The following is a 12298-nucleotide window of genomic DNA, read 5'->3' as shown; positions in this document are numbered from 1 at the left end:
GTCCCTCTTCTCAAATTGGGACTGCACGGCCACTTTGGAGCGCCGGGGCTTGAAATGGGCGTTGAGTCGGGCCACAAGGTCCCGGTACGCGATGGTGTTGATGGCCTCCTGGGCCAACAGGTTCGCGGTGATCTCCAGGAGCACTGGTCCCCCGATGCAGAGCAGGGCAGCCGCCTTCGCGCCATCCTCCGAGATCTGATTGAACCGCATGTACAGTTCGGCATGAGCCAGGTAACGGGCCTATGTCTCGGGGCAGCGGGTGTCGAATTCGCGGGGTTGTCCAGCCCTTGCCATCGCGGTGCTGGTGTGGTCTCGGTCATGGTGTGGTGTGCGGTCTCGGTTGTGGATGCAGTGACTGGTGTGGTCCAGTCAGCTGGTCTGGTCGGCTGGCGGTCGTGGGGAGAGAAGGAAGGAAAAATGCCTTTCCCTTCAGCTTGCGGAGCATTTCCCCAGTGACTTCAGCTCTTGGTCGGCAGCAATCCCACCTTCGTCGCCACTATTGTGTGGTGGGTCCGATGCAAGGAAAATGTCGGGCCTCGGAAGCCCGACACTCGGAAGCCCGACACTCGAAGGGGGGCCCCTCCACCCCCCAGGCACACCCTGCTTTCCTCCCACCGCCCTCACCCGGCTCCAGGGCGGCCCGGAAAGGCCGGGGACCCGCGCCGCTCCTCCCGCCGCATCCGGACGCGCCGCGGCTGCTGTCCTCGCCCGGCGGCGCGTCGTCACACGGCTCCCCGGCTCGGACGGCTCCGGGACCCGCGCCGCCTCTCCTGACGCCTCCGGACGCGCCGCAGCTGCAGACCTCGCCCGGCGGTGCGTCTGCGCGCAGCTCCCCGGCTCGGACGGCTCCGGGACCCGCGCCACCTCTTCTGTCGCCTCCGGACGCGCCGCAGCTGCTGACCTCGCCCGGCGGCGCGTCTCCACAAGGTTCCTCGGCCTGCGGCTTGCCCGGTGGAGGCCTGGGCCGGCTCAGCGTCTCAGCAGCCTGGGAGGCTTCGGGAGCTTCGGCCTCGCGGTGGACTGCGTCAGACTCCGACGCCATGCTTGCGCAGGACTGTATGGCAACGCCATTGGGGGCTGGGACCCTCCCCGCTGCGATGACCGGGTGGCTGGGGGCTTCGGGCGTGGACGATGACAGGGGGGTTCGGAGGTGGGCGCGGCAGGGAGTGGGTGAGGGGAAAGAGCACGGTGGTGGCAACACATTGGAGGGGGCTTACCTGACTGGGCGACGGGCGAAAGGCCTTGTAGGGGCAGGGTGGGGAAGTTATAGAGAGTGGGAGGGTGGAGGCGTGTTGGGGTGGAGTTTGGGTGCAGTCTTCGGGTGTGTATATAGCAGCGTTGGCTGCAGGTAGCGGCCAACGCTGGCTTTGTTTCTTGTTGCGGCTGTTGCTCTGAAGAATAAAGTGCTTCTAGACTGCAGCAGAAGTCTCTCGTTCCTGTGTTCGGCACCTGCCCTGCTTGTTGCAGGACGAGTTTTGGCAGAAGCTTGCGTGGACCACTACATGCCAGCGGGCTTTTGAGGCGCTCAAGGCGCAGTTTGCTAGGGAGCCCGTGCTGCAACACCCGAACCCTGACCTGCCCTACGTAGTACAGGCTGATGCGAGCGACGTGGCTGTTGGAGCTGTTCTTCTGCAACGGCATGCGGAGGGAGGATTGCGGCCCTGCGCGTACGCCTCCAAGAAGCTAATGACCGCGGAGAGGGCTTGGGCTATCTGGGAGAAAGAGGCCTTCGCGGTCCGCTGGGCCCTGGGGACTTGGAGACACCTTCTGGAGGGGGCTAGCCAGGAGTTCGAGGTTTGGACGGACCATAAAAACTTGGAAGCCCTGCAAACACCCCGCCGTCTGTCCCCGAAACACGTACGGTGGGCCCAGTACTTTCAACGCTTCCGGTTTCGCCTCAAATATGTGCCCGGGGGTAGAAATTTCCTGGCGGACGCCTTGTCTCGGCTACCGCAGTACGATTGTCGGAAGGAGGAGGTAGTACAGGCACTGGTACCGCCGCCCCGCCCGGTGGAGGAGACGGAGCACAGGGCCAACGCCGTGACAGACGGTTTCCTGCGGACCTGTAAGGGAGCGTTGGCGACTGATGAATGGGTGCAGGCGCACCCCGACACCCTCTCGTTGCGGGACGGTTTAGCTTGGCACGGGGCCAGGTTGTATGTGCCTGCAGCGGCACGGGATCAAGCGCTCTACCAATGCCATGACGCCAGGCAGGCAGGTCATTACGGGTTCGTGAAAACCCTGCATCTGGCCCGCCGCCAGTTCTGGTGGCCAACCATGAGACGGGACATTGAAAGCTATGTGCAGAAGTGCCGCATTTGCGCAACCACTAAGCCCTCTACTAATAAACCGGCAGGCCTTCTGCAACAGGTGGCAGACCCCGTACGACCTTGGCAGGACATTGCAATGGACTTTGTGGTCGAGCTACCGGAAAGCAGGGGATATAACGTTTTGTGGACAGTAGTAGACTTGTTCTCGAAACAAGCCCACTTTATCCCCTGTAAGGGATTGCCCTCAGCCCGTCGGCTGGCCTGGCTGTTTGTCCAACATATATATCGTCTCCACAGGGTGCCACGACATATCATCTCCGACCGTGGGGTACAGTTCACGGCCCGGTTCTGGAGGGATTTCGTACGTTATATTGGAGCAACACAGGGCCTGAGCTCGGCGTACCACCCAAGCACGAATGGAGCTGCGGAACGTGCAAATGCGGCGGTGGAGCGATACCTGCGTTGTTATGTGTCATACCAACAGTCTGAATGGGTGGACCTGTTATCCTTCGCGGAAGTCGCCTACAACAATGCAGTGCATAGCAGCACTGGGTTCTCCCCCTTTAAAGTGGTATCTGGTTACGAGTTCGTTCCTATCGCGGGGTGCGACCAGGGGGCCCCGGCATCCTGCACACCTGGGGAGTGGATGCGCCGGCTGGAGGAGGTGTGGGGGATAGCTAAGAAGGCGTTAGAGCGAGCTGCAGGGTCATACAAAGAGCAGGCAGACAGGAAGAGACGGCCGTTTGCACCTCCCAAAGTAGGTGATCTTGTCTACCTCTCCACGAAATACCTGCGGCTACAGGTGCCATGTAGAAAACTAGGGCCCAAATATCTCGGACCCTTCCGGGTTATACAGGTAGTAAATCCTGTCACCGTCAGACTTCGGCTACCCCCCCTACTTGGAAAGATACACCCCGTCTTCCACAGTAGCCTGCTGAAGCCTGCTACAACCGCCTCTGTGGCGGCAGGGGAGGGCGGCCCAGGGCCTGTACACGGCAGCCACTATGAGGTACAGGAGATCCTGGACTCCCGGAAACGAAGGGGGCGGGTGCAATACTTGGTGCTCTGGAAGGGGTACCCCATGGAGGAGGCCACCTGGGTACGGGATGGGGATGTGTGTGCACCACGCCTTCTCCGCGCTTTCCACCAGAAACACCCGGGGAAGCCGGGGGAGACCCAGGGGGGGACTGCTGATCTTGTTACGGACTGCTCACCTCTCTCTCCTTGCATTCCAGGTGGGCCCCTGGTAGAGGGGGCAGCATGTCGGGCCTCGGAAGCCCGACACTCGGAAGCCCGACACTCGAAGGGGGGCCCCTCCACCCCCCCGGCACACCCTGCTTTCCTCCCACCGCCCTCACCCGGCTCCAGGGCGGCCCGGAAAGGCCGGGGACCCGCGCCGCTCCTCCCGCCGCATCCGGACGCGCCGCGGCTGCTGTCCTCGCCCGGCGGCGCATCGTCACACGGCTCCCCGGCTCGGACGGCTCCGGGACCCGCGCTGCCTCTCCTGACGCTTCCGGACGCGCTGCAGCTGCAGACCTCGCCCGGCGGCGCGTCTGTGCGCGGCTCCCCGGCTCGGACGGCTCCGGGACCCGCGCCGCCTCTTCTGTCGCCTCCGGACGCGCCGCAGCTGCTGACCTCGCCCGGCGGCGCGTCTCCACAAGGTTCCTCAGCCTGCGGCTTGCCCGGTGGAGGCCCGGGCCGGCTCAGCGTCTCAGCAGCCTGGGAGGCTTCGGGAGCTTCGGCCTCGCGGTGGACTGCGTCAGACTCCGACGCCATGCCTGCGCAGGACTGTATGGCAACGCCATTGGGGGCTGGGACCCTCCCCGCTGCGATGACCGGGTGGCTGGGGGCTTCGGGCGTGGACGATGACAGGGGGGTTCGGAGGTGGGCGCGGCAGGGAGTGGGTGAGGGGAAAGAGCACGGTGGTGGCAACACATTGGAGGGGGCTTACCTGACTGGGCGACGGGCGAAAGGCCTTGTAGGGGCAGGGTGGGGAAGTTATAGAGAGTGGGAGGGTGGAGGCGTGTTGGGGTGGAGTTTGGGTGCAGTCTTCGGGTGTGTATATAGCAGCGTTGGCTGCAGGTAGCGGCCAACGCTGGCTTTGTTTCTTGTTGCGGCTGTTGCTCTGAAGAATAAAGTGCTTCTAGACTGCAGCAGAAGTCTCTCGTTCCTGTGTTCGGCACCTGCCCTGCTTGTTGCAGGACGAGTTTTGACAGAAAAGATGCCAGCCGGTGTGTGAGTTCAGCTCTTTATTGGAAAGGGGTAGTGAACTGGGAGGTGAGGGTTACCTGGCCTCCTTAAATACCTAGCTTGGTAAGCGGACAGCCAATGAGGTTGGCCCTAGGTTTCCCACCAAAACCGTTCAGGCCAACGCCCCCTGGTGGCTGTTGCTATGCAGGTGCCTGCATATATAACAATGACTGCACAATTGAAGTCCCATTTTTTCCCCACAAACTCTCTCTCTCTCTCTCTCTCTCACACACACACACACAGAGAGAGAGAGAGAGAGAGAGAGAGAAGAGAGAGAGAGAGAGAGAGAAACAAACACACAGAGAGCGATACAGACATAGACACAGACACAGATCTGGAGGATGTACAATAGTGGCCAAATAGCACCTTTTGGGAAAAGTGTATTCTTGAGATTTGATGGCTAATAACATCACATTTTTCTGGAGTAGTACCATAAAATTATATATCAATGGAAAGATAATTTAATCAAGAATGTAATGCAACATAGTTTGTTCAATTATCTGTACTGTATCCTATGAAAAGTTATAGCCAAATAACCAGAAAAAGGAAGCACAACTTGCTTAGGTTGATATCAGGTAGCTTTCCTTCATCTGATTGTAGCATGAGTGTTTAGAGAGCTAATCAGGTGTCATCTTGTTTTGGCAATGAGCCAATCACAGTAGGATTCAGTTATCGATGTCATGTATTGAAGCGTCAGTGTGTTATGTGATTGCTATCAAGTTGGTTGGGGGGTTTTTTGTGTTCTTTCATTTAGTGATCTTGTAAAATGTAATAAAATTAAAGTAATGGTGCAAAGAGTTGACTGGTCGCCCAGAAAGCAATGTAAAATAGTATTATTAAGTGAACAAGGCTACAGTTATAAAGAATTTAGAAGAAAAAATGGTGGAAACTTAACCAAAGGTGGCATTTCTATTGTACACTTTTCCCAAAAGGTTTCCACAATTTTGGCCACTATTGTATTTGTTCGTTCTCTTTATTTCTCTCAATGTTGTCCTGGTCCAACGTCTTAAGCACAGTGTCACAACATGTAGACTTTTTTAGAGTGTGACCCTTGACATCTACATGCCCAATGTGGTCCTTCTGCTGGCAGAAGTTGTATTTTAAATAATTAGAAACTAGAAAACCCACACGGCCATCTTTTAAAATGGATATGTCAAGTCCAATTGCCTACCATCCTAAGGATTCCAAAGAGATTTAACACAGCCTTGTCTATCTGGCTAGTATCTAGCCCTTATCACTTCTGATGCCCAGGGCAGCTTTAGAGGTTAAATCATCAAAGTGCCTCAGAAATATAGCTTATTTGGATTCCTTTTTCCTTGTGTCAGTGAAAAGGAGGTCAGCAAAAGGAACAAATGCTTAACTAGGTGGTCCAACTCTAAAAGATCCATGTTTAAGGCATTGGGAGTCAGAGTCTTTTAAATGATGCACACACCCTGGTTGATGCTGACATCCTAAGAAGTTCTGACTACGCCTTTCATTTATGGGTCTCTTAAAAGCAAATCCGAGTTATCATAATGTAATAAGCTTCAAAGTGGAAATCCTAGATGATAGATTAAGAATGAAAATTATGTTGTAAACCTAGAGGAAGATGTCAGTTTAAATTTATACTGATAGCTTTTCTACTGTGAAAGAAAATTGCAAGTCATGTTTCATGTTTCTTGTTTTCCTTTCTTTTTCTGCACTTCTGCTTTTGTTCTCTATTTCTTTACTTTTCTCATCTTAATTATTACTTTGGGTTAGGACACTGAGCTTGTTGATCAGAAGGTCGGCAGTTTGGCGGGTCAAATCCCAAGTACCGCGTAATAGAGTGAGCGCCTGTTAGTCGTCCCAGCTTCTGCCAACCTAGCAGTTCAAAAGCACGTAAAAATGCAAGTAGAAAAATGGGGACCACCACGGTGGGAAGGTAACAGCATTCCGTGCGCCTTTGGCTTCTAGTCATGCCGGACACATGACCACGGAGACGTCCTCGGACAAACACTGGCTCTTCGGCTTTGAAACGGAGATGAGCACCGGCCCCTAGAGTCAGAAACGACTAGCATGCATGTGTGGGGAAACCTTTACCTATTGGTTTTTATTTTCTTGTTTAAAACTTTAATAAAGTTATCATTAAAAAAAGCTTCAGAGTGGAAATCTTATCTAAAAAGCATTGCTCATAATTCTTCAATTTTCTTTAGTTAGGCTGATAAATAATAAATGTACTGTTGTTTGTTCTTGTTACAATAAAATAATTATTTCTACATGAACCCCTGTGTCACTGCAAGCACTAACAATTGAGTTGCTGGGACTCATTGAAAGCTTTTAAAAGTTTCTAAAAATTAGCTTTTGTTCATATTTCATATTTTCCCCCCAAATACAAAACATTGGCTATACAAATACTCGCCACATATTTTGATCATTACCTGCACCAGAGGCCTGGAAAGAGATTCAAACTGTAAACAATAACAGTTAATTTTTCTCAGCAATTATTAAGGTGAGATATATATATATATATATATATATATATATATATATATATATATATATATATATATATATATATATATATATATATATCCTTTAGCTGTGAGAATTAAGAAGATAAAGAACAGGCGGATCCTCCCTTAAGATGTTTAAAGTAACCGCCACAAATATTTTCTTTAAGCATGACAGCTCCAATTAAAATAAAAACTTTTTTGCTCTGAAGGAGCGATAAGGAGAATGAACAATGGACTAGCTAAAGTTGTATTTTTACAATAAAGTTGTTCTTATGACCACTGTTTAATTAGCTAATCATTGTTAAAAGAAGATTGTTTCCTTCCTATCTAGGTACTTTGTCCTATATATGTCTTACATGGGGCAGGCTAAGAGTAAGAAAGAATAGGGGTGCCTGCATTTTCGATAGCTCCGTGCAAGAGAAGCTTCCCATAGATATTATTTCTGCAATAAGTTTACATTCTTCCAATAATGCAAGTATTTAGGGAGGAAGAGCTTCATATTTGTTTCAGACTTTTTTTCCCCCGCACCTGGGACCAATTAGCAGAGCGCGTGAACGAAACAGGTGTTGGTGGGAATTCCTCATCCTCTAAGTCTTTAGCCAACCAAAGTCCATAGGGTGGTGAGAAAGCAGATAAGAGTCCTCCCGTGGTGTTAGATCTTCTCTCCCCTAGGACATTGAATTGCATGACCATAGAGAAGGATGGCGCCATCACTGCAACTCCAAGGAGAAGTAATTCTGACCTGGCTCTTCATACTTTTTATAGAGGTAAGGAAACAAAATGCAGGGGGTAGATAGTACACATTTTGGGAGAAGACTACGAAAAGAATATTCCAAGCTATTGGTAGCTAGCCAGATTTCTTTGCAAGGAAAAGTTAAAACAACTGAGTTTAGAATTAAAATCAAACCAGTGGCAGAGAAGCTACAAGCAGGTTTTCAGAAAGGATGTGTGTTGAGCCACTGCATGGCAAAAGCCTCTTTTGGTGGCTCCCACCACATTAAAACGGAGAGGAAAGCAATTGGCAGGAGGTTTGGGACAGATGAAATGAAATGTGTCTTCATGCAGCAGGGAAAAGTTGTGCAAGTTGTTGCTATAAGTGATAGTTGCTATTTCAGAGGATTTGCAAAAGTCCATTTAGAGCTACAAAGTTATCAAATTAATGCCTCTTGTGAGAAAAATAAATACTGGAAAAAAAATATCTGTAATTGGAAGCCCTGTAGGAGATGGAGAAAAATCAAATTATGAAATATGGATTTGATTGTTAAAATTTAAAAATGGGAAACTATTTCTCCTTTTCTTTGGGGGGGGGGAATGGAGATTTTACTATAGTCCTAAACTAAGTAAAAAAAGTAAGTTCTTTATATCCTTAGAAGAAGTCTAAAATATAAAGAAGCCTAAACTATAAAAAAAGAAAATACTTTATACTTTTTCATACATCTATCCCTATTCTCTTTCTACTCTTTATAATTTCTCTTGATTGTTAGTTTGTTTTTTTTATGTGCATGCTTTGTAAAATGTAATCAAATTATTAGAACGAGAGCTATTCTGCTTACCCACCCACCCACCCACCTGCAGCATTGACTGGGGTAAAAGTTAATTGTTATAGGGATGCTATGCATCAAGCTAAACTGCTTTTAGCAAAAAGGCTGGGAAAAGTTTGGGTGAGGGAGAAACCAAAAGCAACTAATAGAAAAGAGAAAAAGAAGTAAGTCAACAGCAGAACTAGGTCTCCTTGGAAAATTAAGCTTGAAAAGTAGCATATAAATGCTCTCAACCTCCTTATTTCATCAGCACAACAGCCTTTGAATGCCAGCTTGAGAAGTGGAATAGGAAATATTTGTTGGTCATTTGTTGTAAGATTCAACGGATCCATGATTTTATTTAGCAAAGATGTTTCTATTAAAGAATGCATTATACTGTATGACTTAAGGCAGTCTTTTTTTTTTGTCTCACTAGTAGTAGATTTCCCCCCTCCATTCTTACAACCAGCATACAAGAGATAGAAAGAACTCTGATGCTGACACTTCCAAGAAATTTGGAATCCTGATCAGTTGTCTGATCAAGAATTTTCTGTTGGGAAATCGAAGGATGATTAAAAGTGGTGTCAAAAGGATTCTGACCTCGATATTCTTTCCCTATAAAATTCTTTAGTAAGAATAGGCTGCCACCTTCTGGTTAAAAGGGGAAAGCACTTTGCATGTGAGATACAAGAGATACACTGGCTAGTAGTAAAACATTGGCAATTAAGCACCAATATAATTTGCTGGCCACTGATCTTCTATTTAGTTCATTAGATTGCTAGTGTAATTCTTTGATACACACATAAACACACCAGGCCTGAATTTTGAGCCATATTTTGTCCTTAAGGTAAAGGTAAAGGTTCCTCCGCACACGCGTGCTAGTCGTTTCCGACTCTAGGGGCCGGTGCTCATCTCCGTTTCAAAGCCGAAGAGCCAGCGCTTGTCCGAGGACGTCTCCGTGGTCATGTGGCTGGCATGACTAGACGCCAAAGGCGAACGGAACGCTGTTACCTTCCCACCGTAGTGGTCCCTATTTTTGTACTTGCATTTTTACGTGCTTTCGAACTGCTAGGTTGGCAGAAGCTGGGATGAGTAACAGGCGCTCACTCTGTTATGCGGCACTCGGGATTCAACCAGCCAAACTGCCGACCTTCTGATCGACAAGCTCAGCGTCCTAACCCACTGAGCCACCGCGTCCCTTATTTTGTCCTTACATTGGTACATAAAATATGATGGAGCATTTCCAACCAGATTCAATTCTTCTCACCATTTCCAATCAAGAATGTACATTTATCAAGCAGAACAAAGTATCTTATCTGGGGGTATACTGAAAAATGTTCAATAGGATGGCAAACAATTGTTCCTGAATTCCTTTTCCAAAGGAGAAAAAAGCTTCCAGTATAAATCTTATGCTGCAGTTCCTCAATTAATCTTAGTTACATGGATGGCGAAGGTGAGTATTCCATTTTTGATTCTCGAAACATCCCTCCAGCAGCCTGTAGCTTCCTTGGCTTCCTGTATTCAGTTCAGTGCCAGAAGAGGGCAACACGCTGGGGTCTTTTCATATTAGCTCAGAGTGTCAGAGGAATACTAGAAAAGCAACAGCAGCATTAGAATAGAGGAAGCACCCTACAAATGAGATAGAAAAACAGAAGCCTCTATTACTCGTCCCAGCTTCTGCCAACCTAGCAGTTCAAAAGCACATAAAAATGCAAGTAGAAAAATAGGGACCACTACGGTGGGAAGGTAACAGAGTTCCGTGCCCCTTTGGCATCTAGTCATGCCGGACACATTTATTTATTTATTTATATTACATTTATATCCCGCCCTTCTCCGAAGACTCAGGGCGGCTTACAAGCTTAGCAGTAGCCTTCATTCTATGTATATGCCTGCTTGTTAGGGCTTTCACACACACCCCAAGTGGCATTATTACAAAGTCAGCTTAATTGCCCCCAACAATCTGGGTCCTCATTTTTTGAAACGGAGATGAGCACCAGCCCCTAGAGTCGGAAACGACTAGCACGCATGTGCAGGGGAACCTTTACCTTTACCTTTTACTATTGCAGGAGGAGAAGCTGGTGAGAAGTTGGGAGGACTAATTTCAGCACAGATGCTCTTTTCTGCTCATTCATACCTCATCTCTTTTCTTTCTAGGTTTCATCCTACCAAAATGAGTGCTGGACCTTTCTGTAAGTTGCTGCTTTGTTTTTCCTCTTAGTTCAGATCAGATCCAAGTGGTGAATGGATAAGCAGCCAACTAAAGCTGAAAAAAAGAAATAGTTGCAAGAGGATTCCTAAATAAAAGATATGTTGGGAATGTAAGATATTTGCCCCTCATGTGGTCCTTGGGTTATGACTTTGTTTTCAAACTCTGATGTTGGCTCCTCTACCACCACCCACAGTCATGTGCATTTTGGACGCTCTGCAGCTGGCCCATATTTACAGCTGTTTGCAGCACCTCAGTTATATGACCCTAATTTACATAGCAAAACCACCCCATAACAAAACTGGGTTTGCTTAATTGTGGTGTTTGCTTCAAGTCCACTGTTTCACTTAATGACTGCAGCAAAACAACATGTAAACCAGGTCCAATCACAGAGTAACCTGCTTTACAATTGTCATGACTTATAACCATAGTTGTCAGGGTCAATTATCGTAAGTTGAGGACTACCTGCATTTTATTCTATTCCTCTATTCTCTGATTTGATCTGATCTGCTCCATTCCCAGAAATATTTATCCTAATGCATGAAATCTTTGACTTGGTTAGTTTTATCTCTTTTCCTTTTTTACAATGACACCGATAACTGTTTTCTATGGCAATCCTAGTGGGGTTTTCAGAACACCAATGTCAGAATCTCTGAAGATCTATTGACTCTGTTAATTAAGGATTATGGGAATTGAATTCCAGTTCATCTAAACCAGTGTTTCCCAAACTTGGCAATTGTAAAGTGTGTGGACTTCAATTCCCAGAATTTCCCAGCCAGCCATGCTGCATGCTGGCTAAGGAATTCTGGAAGTTGAAGTCCACACATCTTAAAGTTGCCAAGTTTGAGAAACACTAATGTAGATACTTGGGATCAGACTAGCAAAAGCTGCTCTGCGCTAATAATGAAACCATGATGGAAGAAACTTGTTTTAAACCTTTAATCTCTTCTTTCCTAAGGTGTGTCACTGATTCCAGTCTTAACTGCACCTGTAAACCTGAAGTGCCTAATTGGCTTATGTACGTAATGGGCAAGAAGGATAATCTTTTCTGTGAGCATCTCTTGAGTAGAGATGTGTGTGAGAACTGAATATGATGGGATAAATGTTTGACTTAGAGGCTGTCCTCTTGTGTCTGAACACTATGTCTATATAAAACTGCCAACATTTCAAAAAGGCTCACAATATAACATATGGGCTTTTATATTGGTATACAATTTCATAAATTGAGATCTGCTTTAAGATTAGCCCTAATTTTAAAAAGTCAAATCCCAAACTTAGCTCAGAAACAGTGTATTCAATAAAACTGGTTGTGATTGTTGGGAGCCATGTACAATTGTGTGTGTGTGTGTGTGTGTGTGTGTGAGAGAGAGAGAGAGAGAGAGAGAGAGAGAGAGAGAGAGAGAGAGAGAGAGAACAATTTTCATGAAGGTAAGAATAGGAGAGATTTGGGGCAAAGCTATAACTAAGACTAGGAACTACTTGTCGGAAGCAAATGTTAAATGTTGCAGTTAGGGCAGAAGAACTAGCTGGTTTCCTTGTGACCTGTGGATTTAAAATAAATGACCCAAAGGGACATGA

This window comes from Vipera ursinii, assembly GCF_947247035.1.
Source record: "Vipera ursinii genome assembly, chromosome: Z".
NCBI classification, from domain to species: domain Eukaryota; kingdom Metazoa; phylum Chordata; class Lepidosauria; order Squamata; family Viperidae; genus Vipera; species Vipera ursinii.
Note: the sequence above shows the minus strand (reverse complement) of the source record.